The sequence below is a fragment of the Monodon monoceros genome, unplaced genomic scaffold, assembly GCF_005190385.1.
Source record: "Monodon monoceros isolate NGI ecotype Baffin Bay Population unplaced genomic scaffold, NGI_Narwhal_1 Super_Scaffold_3, whole genome shotgun sequence".
Taxonomy (NCBI): Eukaryota; Metazoa; Chordata; class Mammalia; order Artiodactyla; family Monodontidae; genus Monodon; species Monodon monoceros.
Window position 1 is genome coordinate 13747694 of NW_021703780.1, and position 19051 is coordinate 13766744.

General features: G+C 40.5%; 1 protein-coding gene across 3 annotated transcripts in view; it reads right to left on the reverse strand.

Moving 5' to 3' along the window:
- The window catches only part of ATXN1 (ataxin 1), a 386096-nt gene that overhangs the window by 294532 nt on the left and 72513 nt on the right, over nucleotides 1-19051 (reverse strand). For all 3 annotated transcript variants that reach the window (XM_029242536.1, XM_029242538.1, XM_029242537.1), the window contains one exon: nucleotides 740-861. The gene's annotated coding sequence lies outside the window, so the exon portion shown is untranslated. The remainder of the gene's footprint in view (nucleotides 1-739; nucleotides 862-19051) is intronic.

Genomic DNA, 19051 nt, shown 5'->3' on the forward strand with positions numbered 1-19051 from the left:
TGGTGTTTTTACAGGTGACTCATTTCAAGAGGGTGGATACATTGTCCAAGGTCACCAAGATATGTGAGCAGAACTGGGCTTCCATCTGAGGTCTCTGTTTCCAAGAAATACATTGAACTAGACCGATGAAACTTCCTTGGAAGTCCACATTATTTTGCTGTAGGGTTTGGAATTTAATATTTATTTATAGTTTGGAGCATTTGCATTCCACCCCCAAGGCTGTCATTCAGGGTACCAAGACCGTCATTCAGGGTACCATGTTTAGTTAAAAGGTTCTCAACGGACCCTGTTGAACAGGATCTGGAAACTCCCAATGCCTCTCACCTTGCTCATCCCAATACTTCACTTATAGGATAACAAACATGCCACTAGATTGAATACTATCTCCTGTATGATTAATCCCCTATGCTCTCCACTGAAATGGAATATATGGAAGATAAAGTTTGTTGTTTGTGTGTTTAGTTGTTTGGGTTTGTTTTTTTTTTTCTTTTTGGTCTTTCCTAACCACAAATGCATTCTGCTCAAATCCTTCTATTCTGCAAATTTCAGAAAGGAACACACTAAGTCAGTGTCATTGCTCTCTTGGCTCAGCAGCCCTGGATCAACATTTCCTCAACATCCTGTTGCTTGGGTTGTAGAGAAATAACCATGAACTTGAATAAGATGGCCTGGGACACCAAATGAACGATGATGGATGAAATTTACAGCTAATGAATGCCAAGTCCTTCGGATGACTTACCCAAGACCATCTGCATTTCAAGACCGTTCGTGCAGGCTGAGGTCTTCTCTTTCTTGTTCATGGTCTGTAGCAGCACTACTTTGGAGGCCTCAAAATAAACTCTTTCATTTTGCTCCAGAATGCTGCAGTGAAACAAAACACAACACCAAGTCAGAATGAAAAATAAATGCCACTTCAAGCAATTCGTTGATATTCAGGGGGAAATCCCTGGCCTTTCTCAGATGTATACTTTATAACCTCAAACAAGCATGTTAATTACCAGAATGAAGCTATCGCACAATTGATCTCCATATGGAGCCCCAAAATACTGGTGATGGGGAGGGAGGGAGGAAGAAGAAAACACAAAGCGCCTGCCCGACAGGTGCTGCATCTTATGACATCTACCACTGGTAATGTGCTTGCAAAATTTCAAGTTTACTAACCGAAATAAGTAAATAAAGAAGGGTTCATTACGTTAAAACAGAGATACTGATGTGCAGTTCTCGAGGGCAGAAAGTGGAGAAAGTTAGGTTTCAAATTAAAATTCATCTAATTCTGCCCATGAAAGACTCAGACTGAATGAGCCAACAGTAATATTTTTAAATGAAGGCTACTTACGATTGAACAGAAAAGGCCAAGTGTGACAGACAGGACATTTTCCATTTTGCACTACAAATAGGTAATTGATGGGTTTTCATTCTGACTCTTGACATATCTTGATAAATACCTTCTCCACCCAAGCTGGAAAGCGGCATTTACTTTACACACTGAATATGAAATGAACGGGTAGAATATGCATGCCTCTTTACCCCCACTCAGAGCAGCTGATAAAGCCCACACATTAGAACTGTGTGTGACAAGGTCGCTCTGAAAAGTTCTCTTCTGCCCTGTGAGCTTCCAAGGCTCACTTGTCACAGGGTGTTGTTCTAGCCTCTTCTGATGCTTAGTCAAATCCACCCCACTGTTTGTTCTTTGACAATGGCCATTTGAGAGCCTGGAAACGGTCTTCAAAAGGCGTTTGCATCCTTTTTGAGCCTTTTCTGAGCTCTTCCGCATCTATTCGGAAAGCCCATTGGAAGGTTGTCACCCTGTTCTCTAACTACGGTGACTGCATCCTACTTGTAACTGTAAACCCTCTATGAATCTCCAAAGGTCCCCAGGCAATTGCCAAAGCTCATCATCAAATGACCCAATTGTAAGAGAGAGGATATACTTCCTGTGCCTCACTAGGTTGCTGTGTGAATAATCAATTCCTTGAAAGCCTTCTGAAGCTATTACTTTATAGAATACACAACGTTTTTTAAAAGGGCTTTTTTGGGGGGGAGTTGTGTATTACTGGTTAAATTCACGTAGGCACTTAGAGATTTTGAGGAGGAGAAAGCCGCTCTTGGTTAACGTTTAAACAAGTGAGTTGGGTGTAAGGCCGTTATATTTTCAGTCTAGCTGGAAGAGCGACTGCCTGAAAATGGCAAAGGCTTTTTTATTTTCTTGATGCTAGCAATACCCACCGAAAGTGAGGTTCTAACGATTTTATTAGTTTTCTGAGCAGTTTTCATGAAATGTTAACTCAGCTCCCACTCAAATGGTGTAACAGTAACATATTGATACAAATCAGCACTGAGCCAGGAAGTTCAAAGCATGACAAACTGTTGTTAGCTTACCGCTTTGGTAAAAACAGAATTTGGAGAGAGAAGGATTTAAGTGAGCCCACTGAGAGTTATTGGCTGGTATCAATCTTCTTTTACTAAAAATAAACTGCTGCAATTCTCTTATTTGTTTCCAGCTTTACGTCCTGGTACTTTAGAACTGGAAATGTCTTTGTCATCTAGTCCAAGATTCTTCTACAAATAAAGCTGCTGGCCCAGAGAGGGTGAGGAACCTCTTAAAATCACAGAGCAAGTTAATCTGTGCCTTGACTAGACTCTGGGTTTAATCACTCATGTCCACCGACTCTTAACGGGCATGATGTCACGGAATGTAATGTTAGGTGTTGGTTTGAAAAGTTTACCAAAAGCACAATACTTTCTCATGGTACTTTTTCTCTCTTTTTCTGTTTTATTCTTGCCCTAAAGAAAGAAATTTCTTTCTGGACTATATTCTGGTCACCAAGTAGAGCCAATTGATCTGGGAGAAGCAGAATGCCTCTATTATTAGCTCAGGGCCCTTTACTGGCTGCCAAAGACAGGTGTCCAGAGGAGTAAGGCTTAGACTATTTGCAGAGGAGAAAAAAAAAAAGACTCATCTAAGTGACAAGATTTTCCATTCTTATCTCTGTAGATGTGAAGAACGTGAAAGTGATTCATTTTGTGATTTATAGCTGACCCTCAATTACACATAGCGCAACAAGCATGAAACAATTTTTGAAACAATTTTTATCAAAAGAAAACCACTGAAAATTCTACACACCTCCTTTTAAGCAAGAACTGCAATATATTTCCCTCCTTCGGCCAACTTTTCAGCAGTGCTGCTAATCACCCACCAAACAAACTGGCTTGAGTTTAATCTCCTTTGCCTGCACATTCTTGTTTGCCAGCTGAAGTTACAAACAGAGATAAGACCAAAAGTCCAGAAAGGAGAAAAGAATGCCAGAGGCCTAGAGCATTCATTGATATGCCGGAACACTGAAAGTTAGCTACGTAAACAAGGATTTCACTCCAGATGATATCCTTACAGGATTTTAAAATTTGATGAGTATTTTTTGATAATTTTCTGAACAGTTATAAGCAGAAGCAGAAGCAAAGTACCCTATATCAATGTAAATCAAAAGCTGTGGTCTAAAAGCCGTGAGATTTTTTTTTTAACCTTAGTTTTGCAGCTAAGTGGATTTTTAAATTTAAGTCACAATCTCCTAAGTAGAATTAGTTCCTTATCTATCAAATAAAGGGACATAAGTATTCTCCATAACGAATTCTCAGTGATAATTCAAGTTGTTTTTATATGCAACTGAGTATACCATATCAAATAAAATCTCTACAATTTTATCTTATATGATTTATTAAAATTCATTTTTATCCTAAAATCCAACAACCAGACACAGATTGCATAGAAAGAGAGTAATGGGTTCATGGTGGAATAACCCCTCAGTGGGGAATTAGTGTTCTAATCCATAAATAGTGCTGGGCAAGTTAGCTTTCCATCTGGAGAGAGTAAGATCCCTCCCCTACACCATTCAGAAAATAAATTCTAGATAAGTTAAACATATTAATATGTGTTTACACAGACATACATTTATACGGCATTTATTATACATATTTATATCATCTTATAAAATAAGATACAAAAAAATAATGTTATAACCACAAAAGGCCTTGTAGGCCATTGTACAGACTCTGGCTTTCTACTTTAAGTAAAATGGGAAGACACTAGAGAAGCCTGAATGAGCAAGGTAATGATCTGCCTTATGTTTTAAGGGATCTTTCTGTCTGTTGTGTGAAGAATACATTATAATGGGACAAGGCTGAAAACAGAGCCCACTTAGGCTACTGCAAAAATTCAGGTGAGACAATACATGGACCAACGTGGTGATACTGGGGGAGGAGGTTATGAGAACTGGTGAGATTCTGGATTTATTTTGAAGGTCAAGTTGACAAATGGTATTAAGAGAAAGAAACGAGTAAAGGATCTTTCCAAATTTTTGACCCAATCATCTCTAAGAATGGAGCTGCCATTCACCAAGATGGAAAAAACTGGGAAAAGCAGGTGTTGGGGAGGCCGATTTTTCCATATTAAGTTTAAGATGTCTATTAGACATCCTAGTGAGGTATCAGGTAGACCCATGGATGGATACATTGGAATTCACCGACATGTGGACAGAAGATACAAGTGAAAGCATGAGTTACTGTTATAGGCAGCCTCCAAGATGGTTCCCTGTGATCCTACCTCTTGATATTCATGCCCTTGTATAATCCTCTCCCCATGAGTATGGACTGGATTGAGTGCTTCTAGCCAACAGAGTGGGGCAGTGGTAATGGAACGTCATTTCCAAGATGAGGCTCCAAAACGACTGTGGCTTCCATCGGGACCTCTTGCATTCTCTCCTGGATTACTCACTCTGGGGGAAGACAACTGCCAGACTGTGAGGCCATCCTGTGCAGGGGCCCACGTGGCCTGCTGCCATCTGTGTAAGTGAACTTGGAAGCAGATCCCAAGTGCACACACCCCGCCCCCATCCTTCAGATGAGACTGTAGCCTGGGCTAACGGCTTAACCGTAACCTCACGAAAGGCCTTGAGCCAGAGACGCCCATCTAAGAGGCGCCCTGATTCTTACTCATGGAAAGGTGAGATCATAAGTATTTGCTGTTTTAAGTCACCAAGTTTTAGGGTAATTTGTTACATAGCAATAGATAACTAAGACAGTTACGATGTGCAAGGCACTGTCTAGAAATTTTAGATGACTTTTTACAGTTGGAGAAACTGAGTCACAGAGAAGTTACATCACACATAGGGGATGGAGGTAAGAAACAAACGCAGATCATCTGACTCCAGAGCTTCAGCTCTTAATGACCGCATGTCAAGACCCGGCTAGAGTAAAACAGATAGCTAATGGGAAGCAGCCGCATAGCACAGGGAGATCAGCTCGGTGCTTTGTGACCACCTAGAGGGGTGGGATAGGGAGGGTGGGAGGAGGGAGACGCAAGAGGGAAGAGATATGGGGACATATGTATATGTATAGCTGATTCACTTTGTTATAAAGCAGAAACTAACACACCACTGTAAAGCAATTATACTCCAATAAAGATGTATAAAAAAATTTTTTTTAAAAGACCCTTCTAGAATAACCTATTCTCCTACTTTGAATGTGCATACCTGAAATCTGACTTTCTACTGCAAAACGTGCTCACACAACATAGTTCATATAATCAACGGCCCATATGCATTTTTACCACATTTCTTAAGTTGCCACATAGCTTTACAATTCTTAAATTTTTGATATCCCAAATACACTACAATCTATACTCAACTGTCAAAGAAGATGGAAAAGCAGCCTCTTGCTGCGTGAAGAGTAACCTCAGTCTGGTTAATCTCAGTCTGGTTAACCTGGCTGATTTAATTATCAAAGAATTTCCAGCACAGTTTGCTAACGCTCTAATATATTCCTATAAACTGAATGTGGTTCTTTTGCACATGTAAAGAGTTCTCCCTCAAACTACTAAGTGGTAGGGAAAAAAACAAGATACTGAATAAGACAGTCACTGTAAATTCTGCTTGAATTTTTTAAATAATAAGGGAACATCAATTTTCAGTTCACAACAGAAAGTCACTAAGGATGCCAACAATATTAAGTTTTGTTTGTTTGTTTGTTTTTTGCGGTACATGGGCCTCTCACTGTTGTGGTCTCTCCCGTTGCGGAGCACAGGCTCCGGACGCGCAGGCTCAGCAGCCATGGCTCACGAGCCCAGCCGCTCCGCGGCACGTGGGATCTTCCCGGACCGGGGCACGAACCCGTGTCCCCTGCATCGGCAGGCGGACTCTCAACCACTGCGCCACCAGGGAAGCCCCAACAATATTAAGTTTTTAAGTAGGAACTGGCAAGACCAGAATATAAAAAAACAAAAGCTCTTGGAACTGTATAAAATACAAAGGCTGTTGTCCCTTTAATTATTATAACAAATTAAGACTTTTCCATTCTTTCTTTGACACAGACACGTGAAATACAGAAAGAGAAAGAAATGATCTCTGCACGTCTGCCTCAATGCAAATTTAGAAAGGCACTGTTGTCGGAAAGGGCTGCTGCTGGTTAATCCATCATTCTTATTTTTTAGGAGGGAAACGCCCATCAAATAGCAGCCAGCAACATGTTCCCCATCCACACTGTGGAATATTTTTCTTTTGTTTTAACTGTTAGGATTGTGCCCCAAACCAATGGAAGCCAAAGAACTGGAAAGGAAGAGTCATAAAAAAAAAAATACAAAACCCACTGCCATTTACAAATCTTTCTGTTACAAAAACCGACTGTGTTTTATAAAGGCATGTGATGCATCACCAAAGGTATCTTTTGCCATTTAAAAATACCAAACAGTAGTTAGTAACAGCTCCACAGCTAGGCCGCTGGGACTTAACGCGCAATTTGCACAATTTGTGTGGGGATGAGATTACTTTGTCTTAGGACACAAGGAACAGATGTGTCCTAATTAACACAGAAAAATGTTTAAAATAGAGTTTTAAAACATATGAGTTTGGAAACAGAAGTTCAAAACAGCTTCAAAGATTATAAGCAAAATAGTACAATACAACAAGGTATGAGTAGTTTTCTTTTTAAAAAGACAGGAAAAGAGAGGCAGTCAGATGAGGTGGTAAATTTCCATGGGCCTTCCTCTAAATGAAGTATGAATTTCAAGGAAAGTACCTGATAAAAATTGCTTTTTATTTTTGAAAAATGGGGAGAGGGTAACATATCATATTTTAGCCAGTGTGGTTTAATGGGCTGATAGATTCCATTATGGAACACTATGTTACCCTAAAAATAAAAAGGAGAAAAAAAGGTTGGAATAAATTTGGGAAACACATTTGAGGGACTCCGGTATATTAATATGTATGGTAAATCTCTAAGAGGGGAGAAAGCATGCATCTTGGCTCAAAATATATTTGAACACAGAATACCTTTTTCCAGAAGAAATAAGCAATCAGTAGACATGCACTGACCAGTATACACCCTGGTGAACAATACACTAGGCCAGTGGTTTTCTAAGTTTTTAGTCCCAAAGTCCCCTTTACACTCCTAAAATGCACTGAGGACCCCCAAAGCCCTTTCAACTACATAGATTACATTTAATGATAGTTATATTAGAAATGAAAACTGAATTTTAAAATATGTATTAATTCATTTAGCTTAAGTAACAATATACCCATTGCATGTTACATAAAATAGCAAAATAACCACATTTTTTTCAAAACAAAAAGTTAATGAGAAGAGTGGCACTGATTTACGTTTCTGCACGTCTCTTTAATGTCTGACTAAACAGAAAACAGTTAAATTCTCAAATGTGCCTCTGAATTCAATTTGCTGTGATATGTTGTTTGGCTGCAGCACACAGGGAGAAAATCTGGGCTTCATTTTCAGCTAATGGTGGAAATTCTTCTTTCATGCTACACCAAAACTCGACAAGGGCTAGTTTCTTAAAGGGTGGTAGCAAAGTGGAATCTGAAACTTATCAATGAACTCTTTGTGCTCTGTTCTATTAAAATTCATTGGTTTGACTTGCATTTTGGATGGATCTTTTCCCATGCATGATTTTGTAACATCAAGCACTGGTCACTGGAAGTGACCACTGACTTAACGCAGATTTTCAACCAATGTTCATTATACAACATCATCACACAACATGCAGTGTCTGAAAAGCCCCACCATACACTTGTGAGAGAACAGAAATGAATACCCAGTACTATTATAAAAATAGTTTTGACCTTGTAGGTGTCCTCCCTCTTGCCCACCCAAAGAGGTCTTGGAGGTTCTCAAAGTGAGAACTGCTGACTAAGGTGACGATCTAAGCTCTGCAGATCCCTCCCAGAAGAAAAGCACAGAACTTCGTTTCCTCCCTGCCCTTGGCTTCTGTGAGCCTAAACAAGGCCTGTTAACCCAGGCTGGCCACGGCCATGACAGAAACCGTGAAGGGATAAGTAGGACAGGATTAGCAGTGAAGAAAAGATTTGGTTACTTGGATTCTCCCAGGTAGGGATCTGTGAAAGGTGTACATTTTAGACTTCTTTGGCAAACACTTTCTTCCAACCTAGGCCTTAATAATCTAGGAAGGATTTGTCTTAACTGAAGACAATGAACTTTTTAAGTACCCTGAAAGGGAATCAGAAAGGCCTGTTTCATGAAATCAGTTAATGAAGTAACTATGTAGTGATGAACCATTATCTCTTTAACAGCTAAAAAGAACTACTATACAACTCTGGTTATCTCTGGGTGTCAATGTACACATGTAATAATAATAATAGCTAATATTTCAGTGTTTAGCTTTCAAATTATCTCTTTAAGCCTTACTACCATCCTAGATGGCTGACACTTTCCTATTTTTAATAAACGAAGAAATGAAGTTGAATGGGGCTAAATAACGTATTCGAAGGGCTGAACAACTAAGTGACAGATTCAGGACTTCAACTTCTATCTGTCTGACACCAAAGGGTCTGTGTCTCTTAAGTCCTCACTGTGCTGCCTCATTTCCAATGAACCATTTACTGAACTTCAGTAATGCAGATTCTTCCTCTGGCAGTTATCCCCCAAATCATGCAGCGCTCTCATCCATTTCCTGTTGCAAAGCGAAGAGGTGTTCAGTGCATCGGCTCAGAGCCCACCCTGATAAACGTACAAAGCAGCAAGATTCTTTTGCCTCCCAAAGCAGAATGATCACCCGTGGAAAGTGAAGTCTCACTCAAAAGCCACATATGCAAGATGATGTCAAGTCCAATCTTTTGATGCTGAAAAGGTCATGAGGATGGAGTACTGGTAATGACATTCTGTAAACAAAACCCAAGATACCCTCAGCTCGTATTCCCTTCTCCATTCCTCTGAAAGCACATTTATTAAACATGGGCAATGAAATGCCTGTCATCTCTAAGGCAGGCGAGTAAGGTAAGGGAGGTAGGATTATCCTTTTCAAATGCTCTCTAAACCGTTAGTTCCCTCGGGTCACTATAGTCTCTGCCCATTATTTCCCTCACATCAATGGCCTTTATTCTGCTAACCCAGAATCATTCAGAACATACTGAATACCTTTCTAGGTTAGTCTTAATCATTTTCCAAGGCCCAGCTCAAGACACCTCTCCTCCCAGAACTGGTCCAGCTCTTCCTTTCCTCAAAGCGCCTGTGGCAGGGACCCCCATCGATATGGATCTCCTGCACACTCTCTGACTGTGGGTGACGTGGCCTCATTTGTGTGAGTCTCATCTTTGACAAATATTTGGAGCTGGTGAGGGTTCTCGAGACCTTCTGGAGAATCTCCTACAACACTTCCCACATCTCTGAACACAAAATATTATGTTTGCTCCTGTTTCTCTTCACTTGGATGAACACTGAAGAACATAAGGATGTGTTTTTATGTCAATTTTATTTTTAAACATATTTCTCTTCAGTCCCACAATTAAACAAATTAGCAGTGTCATTCAACCAGAAGTTTTAGATATGCTGAAAGAGAATAATAGTCTATAGTACAATACAATCAATGGCATTCACTGAGAAGCTCCATGCCAGTTTATCTGTGACATTCCATCCTAATGTGAATTGATTTTAGGAGAAAGTAAGACAGTATATACTAACTCTTGGCCAAAAAAAAAAAATTAAATAAAATAAAAAAGGCTGGATTTGGGGTACAACCTAGAAAACCACTGATCATGTCTTGTGCTTTCTAAATGCTCAGCCATTCTTAATGACACGCTACCTGGTAGTCCCATGCCTCACTGAAGTGTGCTGTACATCTCTGTTTTCAATATGAATGCCACAAAGTGTCATGGAGCTTTTTAATGAATATTAAAATGTTCATTTTAATATTAAAAAGTCTGTGGATCAAAAAAGACTACACGATACAGAAGAATCCAGCTCACTCTCTTGGCATTGTAGTTACTCTTTAAAATTATACTACATAACTTTGTATAAAATGACACAATCTAATATCAAGTGATAAGAACAAAAGTCCTTCAATACTATGCCCAACTCATGAGATATTTCATTCTCCTCCCAAACTCCTCTTTCTCTCAGACAAACCAAATAAGTTCAAGACTTGTGTATTTGCAAGCAACGTGGTTAGGAGCAGACCTGTTTTCTTGTTTTGTTTTGTTGCCATGCCAAATTTCTGTACAGAAGTTAAGAAAGGAAAGCCACTGTAACTGCTCTTATCTAATTATGATGACAGATTACCTAACTTAAACACTGGATTCCCATTTGTAAGCTCCATCACTAGATTTTAATTCTGTAAAATTAAAGGCCATGAAAATGTTGGCCTCCCTCTGAAACTTCACAGCCTGACCTTAACCTTCTTTGCATATATCATTCTTGGTGGAAATTTTCAACAGCTACAAAAGGCAAAAGGGTGTGTCACATCTTGACTTCTTAGTCATATTTCCTGAGGTTGCCATTTTCGTACATTTAAAATATTTACTTATGGCAACATTTAAGTAATTATAGTTTAGGAAGCCCCGTTCTCTTTTTTTTTTTTTCTATCTTGGTAGAACCCCTTCAGTGTGCTGTACCACAAAAGAGAAGTTCTCTGAATCAGGCATTACTTAGTGAAGGGCTAATGTTCATACCTGGTAAATACCAAACTTCTTGCATTGAAATCTGGAGTATTCTTAGTTTGGTAAACATTGTTATCTTGCCTTTCACACTGGACACTAGGACAGCTCTAGATTAACACTGCTCTTTCACCTCCACATTTACATCAGTGGTGCCCACATCCACCTGTTCTCACTTCTAAGCACCCAATACCCCAGACCACCCAAGGGAAGCTGAAGATGCCATTAGCCATGGTCCCCAACCAAGAAGAGGTAATAAGCTAACGAGTCATCAAGGAAAGCAGGCAAGCAATGTTGGGTGATAGGAGAGAGTCTGGGGGCCCATCACTTTTATGGATCCATTAAGCCTATTCCTAGTACCCCGACATCACTGAGTTGCCCAAACTAGAAACAACCAGCACCCACACCTCTGCCTTCCCCCTTATTCCTCAGGTGAGCTGTACCAAATTCTAACCATTCTACTTCCTGGTTACACTAGTTGAATCCTTCCCTTTCTGTCCCTCCAGCATTGCTGCCTCTGCTCTCACCCACCCCTCCTGCCTGTCCACCAAGATTTCCAACCGCTCTCATAGTCCTCCAGTCAACTTTCCAGACTGCCACCAAAGCTGTCTCTAGAAAACACAGATCTAATGGCTGTACCCCCTCAAACCATGGACAACTACAGTACTCTTCAAACTATCAGTGAAGAGAAAAGGGAATGCAAAAAAATACACCAATAGAACATACTCTGAGATTCCCACCACCCTTCCCCTTCTGTTATGAATGGGCAAGAAAGAAGGGATCTGGAGAAAATAGATGTGGAGAATACGCAAAGGGCCAAGAACCAACATTTCATTCACATATTTCTTTCTGGGTTTACTTGGCTCATCTGTATTTTGGGTCTTTAAAAAAAAAATTCAACTTGACTTTCAATCATTTAAAATAATCCTAGAAGCATGTCCTGTTATGCATTGCCAAGTTGCATTGATGCAATTTCATTACTTCTTGAAAGGCCACATATTAAAAACACTACTAGCAGTCAAACTAAAGAAAATAAAGTGATTTGAGATATTTTTTAAAGCAGTTACTAAAACAGAAACAAATGTTATTTTCAATCTCTGGCTCACTGTAAACTGACAAGATATGAATATGAATTTTACCAAGTAATGTATAATGACTGCTTCTGCTCACCACAATCACATGCCAACGGCTCAATGCTATATAGTTCATTTGGATGTTACATGTGGAATATGTCATCTAGATAACAAACCATCCTCATTAAAATAGACTTACTCTAGCTAATTTTTGAGATTGTGACATCATTCACATACAAAGCTTAGTAAATACTATTCTCAAATTTGATTTTACAAAAGTCATCGCCAAGTTTTCAATTTCTAAACAAGTGAGAGACAATACCTGACAAATTGTAAGGTGATGCCATATGTTGTCTAAATCGTAGTCAATTCACCAACATATGCATTAAATATGTGTTTTGGAAACAAATTCTGCCAGGTGCTTGTCTGGAGTATAAAGTATTTGATACGATGGATCATGCCCTTGGGAAGATTAGTCTCCATCTGGGAAGAGAGTATGTACATAAATGGCACAACCTCTTTGCAATAAAGTGAGAGAATAAGAGGAGAGCCATGGGACTACAGAAAGGAAATCATTTTATGTAGGAGAGGTATCAGGGAAGACACCATAGCAAAGGTAGGCCTTAAGGACTGGATGGATAGGAATTCTGAACTCTTAAGTTTCTACTCCTAAAATGGAAGTCCCAGAAAAAGCTTCTAATCAATGTTTCTAGAGTTAGCATTTATTGAGCAACTATTCTGTTAAGAATTTCATAAATGTTACATGCGTCCCTATATTTACAGCAGCACTATTTACAATAGCCAAGACATGGAAACAACCTAAATGTCCATCAACAGATGAATGGCTAAAGATGTGAGAGATATATATATATATATATATATATATATATATCTCCAATGGAATATTACTCAGCCATAAAAAAGAACAAAATAATGCCATTTGCAGCAACATGGATGGACATAGAGATTATCACGCTAAGCAAAGCAAGTCAGAAAGAGAAAGACAAATGCCCTATGATATCACTTATATGTGGAGTCATATATTAATATATAACACAAACGAACATATCTACAAAACAGAAACAGACCCACAGGCATAGAGGACAGACTGTGGTTGCCAAGGGGGTGGGGTGGGGGAGGGATGAATTGGGAGTTTGGGATGAGCAGATGCAAACTACTATATATAGGATGGATATACAACTATTATATATAGGATGGAGTCAGTGAATTCCCGAGTCATTAGTTCTTGAACATTAGTAAGCCAAAATCATATTTATATCAACACAACAATTAATCACACAGAGAAGATGACAGTCTTAGCAAGAACAATCAAGGGTCAAAATCATTATATACTTTGAATATAAATATGGCTTGATACAGTAAGGATTCGAATATGCCAGAAACAAATCTCATTCCCACAAATGTAACTGAAATGACAAGAATGTCAAGAATTCATATACTTAACATACTTATTTATTCTGTCTTCCAATATCAGTACTATGCAGTAGTTTTATCTTACACTAAACTATTAAGATATATATTTGTTTTAAAATAGTTATTTACATTTTGTTTCTCAAAGTGTGATCCAAGAACCTTTTATGTTAAATGTATCACAGGAGAGTGCACATTAAAAATACAGCCCCTGGGGCCCCACCCCTCACCCGCTTAGCCAGGCTCTTAGGGCCCAGGAATCTGAATTTTCAACCAGTCCTCCCCTTACCCCCAAGTGAGTATTAGCTGCACATTCAAGTTTTCAAACCCTTTGTCTGGAGTTTCCTCCGCTACCTGTTTCCCTCTTGGTTTCTCTTCTATTGGAATGTATCTTTGCCACTTTAAATAATTACCTTAAACATTCTCCAAATGCCTTCTAGTGGAGTGTAGTCACACCACACCAAATGAAAGAAAACTTGCTTCTAAAAACACTGAAATTATACCACTGAAAAGAGGATTATTTCAAACCATTTTTATAAACCTTCTTTCTCAATATCTAGCTCGAGTCAGCAAAAGTGGCACTGATAGATGCTTTGGGTTCCGCGAAGGCAGAATAATCTACCCCCCAACCCCAAAGATGTCTCCATCCTAATCACTACAACCTGTGAATGCTACCTTCCACGGAAAAAGGGATTTCACGGAAGTGATTCAATTAAGAACCTTGAGATGAGGAGGGTCTCCTGGATTATACAGGGGGGCCCAATGTAACCAAAGGGTCCTTAAGAGTAGAAAAGGCTGGCCGAAGTGAGTCAAGGAAGAGGTGACTGCAGGGGAAAGGGACAGGAAGAAGCACTGTTGCTGGCTTTGAGAAGGGAGAGAGGGGCCACAAGTGCCTCTAGGAACTAGAAAAAGCAAGGATGTGGATTATCCCTGGAGCCCTGTTGACACCTTGATTTCAGCCCCGTGAGACCTGGGTTGGCTGTCTGACCTATAGAACTAGGAGATAATAAATCTGTGCTGTTTTAAGTCCCCAAGCTCGTGGTCATTTGTTACAGCAGCCCTACAAAACTCATCCGGGTTCTTTGAAGAAAAGGAAATAAACACTCAGATTACCTCCAACACAAAGGCCACAGTACAGTGGCCCACATCCTTTCCAGCCTTCCCGCACAGGTAAAAAGGCAGAATCCCAAATGCTCATTGCAGACAAACGAGATATGGCCCACACAGTTTCCAACAGCACTGCCACTTCTCTTACCCGTCCTCTCTCCTTATCCTGCTCTTGCCACTCAGACCTGCAGCCTATCTGCTCACCTTCCACCAAGACATCCTGGTTTATCACCTTGGAAATTACAAAAAGGAGAGGGTCTAAGTCAGGGTTTCTCAACTCCAGCACTATTGACATTTAGGGCCAGATAATTTTTTTTTTTTTTTTTTGGCGGTACGCGGGCCTCTCACTGCTGTGGCCTCTCCCGTTGCGGAGCACAGGCTCCGGACGCGCAGGCCCAGCGGCCATGGCTCACGGGCCCAGCCGCTCCGCGGCATGTGGGATCTTCCCAGAGCGGGGCACGAACCCGTGGTCCCCCGCATCGGCAGGCGGACTCCCAACCACTGCGCCACCAGGGAAGCCCCAGGAAATTCTTTTGTTGTGGGCACTGTTCTGTGCATTGTAGGATACTCAGCAGCATCCCGGGCCTCTATCCACTAGAGGCCAGCAGAAACTACCGCCCTCCGTTATGACAATCAAAACTGTCTCCAGACCCTGCCAAGCGTCCCCTGGGGGCCGAAAATGGTTCCAGGCTGATAGCCACTGGTCTAAGGCATATGTCAGTTTAGCTGGTGCTCTGTGCTCTCTCCTCCTCTCCACCAGTTTCTCCCATGGAGGGGGAAGCCTTCATCATGTGCATATATTTCGCTTACCTTGCAGCTGGTCTCATTCAAACTAAAGTTTCCCATGAATTCAGTCTGTTTGGCATTGTAAAGCAGCGCTAAGTCAAAACTCAACCACAGGCCTCTTTTAATGGCCCCACTACACTTACTCCCGGCCACAGGCCACGGAAACATGGCCGTTCCACAATGACCCACAACCCAAGCTTGCCAATGAGCTCAGAATCCATTCCGCCGCTATAAAGGCCAATGCTTGCTATTTCACTGTTACAAAGAACTCTCTAAAGCTCTCTGCAATTTACTACCTCTACACGATTAATAAAAATCCTTTCAATCACAAGGTTTAACACAGTGTAAACCAAATATGCAGATGACTGACTTAGCTTGACTCTGATGACAGAACAGATGTTTGGGAATCAGATCCCAGGAAATAGCCACCATCTCAGAAAGAGAATATCAGTCTACTAGAGAAACAGAGAATTTCTTCAACAAGTTCTAAGAAAATGACTTAAACCAAGATGTTAAAAGATCCTGTCTTACGTAGTTCTTAATTCCATTCAGACGTTCCATATCAATTTCAAAATGGCAAAACCGTAAATGGAAAACACAGCTCCTATTCTTACTGAAATCTTTTTTTTTTTTTTTTGGCGGTACGCAGGCCTCTCACTGCTGTGGCCTCTCCCGTTGCGGAGCACAGGCTCCGGACGCGCAGGCTCAGCGGCCATGGCTCACGGTAGCCGCACCGCGGCATGTGGGATCTTCCCGGACCGGGAAGCAAACCCATGTCCCCTGCATCGGCAGGCGGATTCACAACCACTGCGCCACCAGGGAAGCCCCTTACTGAAATCTTAAACAAAAAAAATACAGCTTCTAAGATTGGATATTAAATTCATAGGATCACCATTAGTCTAGTCTAGATGGAGGTGGGTATCCAAATTGCAGAGATTGGTGACTTTACAGAATGTTCTTCCAGGGAATAATGCATATAAATCCTTGGTACCTACAAATAACCAGTAGCATTTTAACAGATCAACTTAACTGCAACCTCCGTACATTAATCCTCCATAACTATTGCCATCGTAATTAATTCTAAGACTTCAGAATTTTCCATTTTTCTCTCAATGGTCTTTCTCCAAGTGAACAATATTCTTATGAAGTCTGAAAATAATATCGCGTTACCCTGAAGAACTAAGGGCCAAGGTCCTGAACCAAACAACGTGCTCCTTTTGGATTTTCCTCATTTTAGGTAATGATACTGGCCTTTGGCAATCAACACTGCCAGCCACAGACTCAAATTTTCTTTTACGTTTTTGGAAGATGTTACACATTTTCAATTTGTTTTGAAGATTTGAAATTAAAGCATTTATGACACCTGAAGGGGGAAAGCGAAAGGAAAGAGTTTTCAGGGGGAGGTGAAGATGAATCTTCTACGCTATGGGAGTTTGGGATTGACGTGTACACACTGCTATATTTAAAACAGATATGGGGCTTCCCTGGTGGCGCAGTGGCTGGGAATCCGCCTGCCAATGCAGGGGACACGGGTTTGAGCCCTGGTCCGGGAAGATCCCACATGCCACGGAGTAACTAAGCCTGTGTGCCACAACTACTGAGCCTGCCGCTCTAGAGCCCACGAGCCACAACTACTGAGCCCACGCACCGTGTCTACTGAAGCCTGCGCACTCTAAAGCCCGCACACAGCAATGAAGACCCAACACAGCCAAAAATAATACGTAAATAAAAATAAAATAAATTTATAAAACAGATAACCAACGAGGACCTACTGTATAGTCCAGGGAACTCTGCTCAATACTCTGTAATAACCTAAATGGGAAAAGAATTAGAAGAACAGGTACATGCATATGTATAACTGAATCACTTTGCTGTACACCTGAAACTAACACAATGTTGTTAACCAACTATAATATAATTTTTAAATTTTAATTAAAAATTAAATAAATAAATACGTTAATTAATTAAATAAAATTGGGTGCAGGGCACTGCCAGGGAAGACGATGACAGGGTGGGGTGGGGAGGAAAGACACTTGGACACCATTACATATTGTCTCCAAAATACCAAGTTCCAAAGTACTGCATTATGAATGAAAACATCAAGACAGGTAACAGCACGGAGACTGTGTCTCCAACCTAGCTACCCTCATCAGGCTGGCAGTGACATCTCCTTTGGAACTAAAGTAGGAAGGCTGGTTGAGTTTGCAATCTGGTGAAAATACATACAAGCTAAGATTTCTAAAAGACTATTTACTAACCTATACTCACCACTTTTATCTGGCTTGTGGAGAAGAGCCGGGCGATGCTCTTAAAAGGACTGAGTTAGAGGGTTTTAGTCCCTGCCAGATTTGATACCTCGTAACTGTAATTTTTACTTTGAAAGTTACTCAGGTTTACAACACACTCTTATAAAAATAATGCATAAAGTAGCTCCTTATTTCTAAACCCAAAATTACCAGCATATGAAACCAACTCTTGTTAGTCTTAGCAGTGGTTTTATATATCTTTTTCGCTGCTAGGGAAACTGAAACATCTTATTTCTACATTCAGCATTTGCTGAGTGCCTACTCTGTGCTAGGCCCCAAGGACAAGTATGAATAAAATATGGTCCTTGCACTCTCCACGTAGTGGTGGGATAATAAAACAATCAATAATAACAAATAATAATAAACAACAGGGCTTCCCTGGTGGCGCAGTGTTTGAGAGTCCGCCTGCCGATGCAGGGGACACGGGTTCGTGCCCCGGTGCGGGAAGATCCCACATGCCGAGGAGTGGCTGTGCTCTGCAGCGGGAGAGGCCACAATAGTGAGAGGCCCGCGTACCGCAAAAAAATAAAAAAATAAAAATAAAAAAAATAAAAAATAATAAACAACAGCAAGGAGTGTGCCAGAGCCATAAAAGAAGAAAGCAGTACAAGCGGCAGAATGGATTTTTTTTTCCTGTAAAAAAGGATATAAACTTGGGTTTCCTACCCTTATTCCCAACTCACAAATTATATTTTCTGTTGTGGATGGCTCATGATGACCAAAGAATTTCAGTATGATTCTTCTTGGTTGGAAACCTCTCTGGAACAGATTTAACTACAACACTGGCCTCTACTCTGGTCAGCTGACAAAGACAAGTTTTACACCAGCAACAATCACTGACTTTCTTCTATTCCACCACAAGATCTAGCATAGCATGTTCATTTTATCCCGTGTTTGCTGTACCCCCTACACGATTTTGTTAACATTTCAGATCTGAGCTTTTAACTCATTTGGCTCTTTTATTTTCACTTATTAGCTAACAATTTTTTTAAAAATCAATGAATAATGTCTGAGTGGCCACAGGTAATAAAGCATCATGGGAAATGTACAAAGGGACAGCAGTTTGCCCTTGTCCTAAAAAAGCTCTCCAACCTTAGTCCAGGAGACAAACCTGTAAACAAATAATAAGGCATGAATCAGGAGACTGTGGATGAGCCCTGGGAGATGACAAGCAATGAACTTGGCAAGTGAAGGTCTCCAAGTTGGAACACAGGTATTATATGCAGACTGGGGGAAGGAGTCTTCTATTTTTAAATCCCCCTCCCCAGAACGAGCACTATTTGAAAACCCCACCTAGGTAAGAAGACAGGGAGTCACATAACGCTTAGCCCACAACACTTATTTTTAAAAGTCATATAATACTTGAGATGTTTGATTATAATATTTGAGATGAAATTAT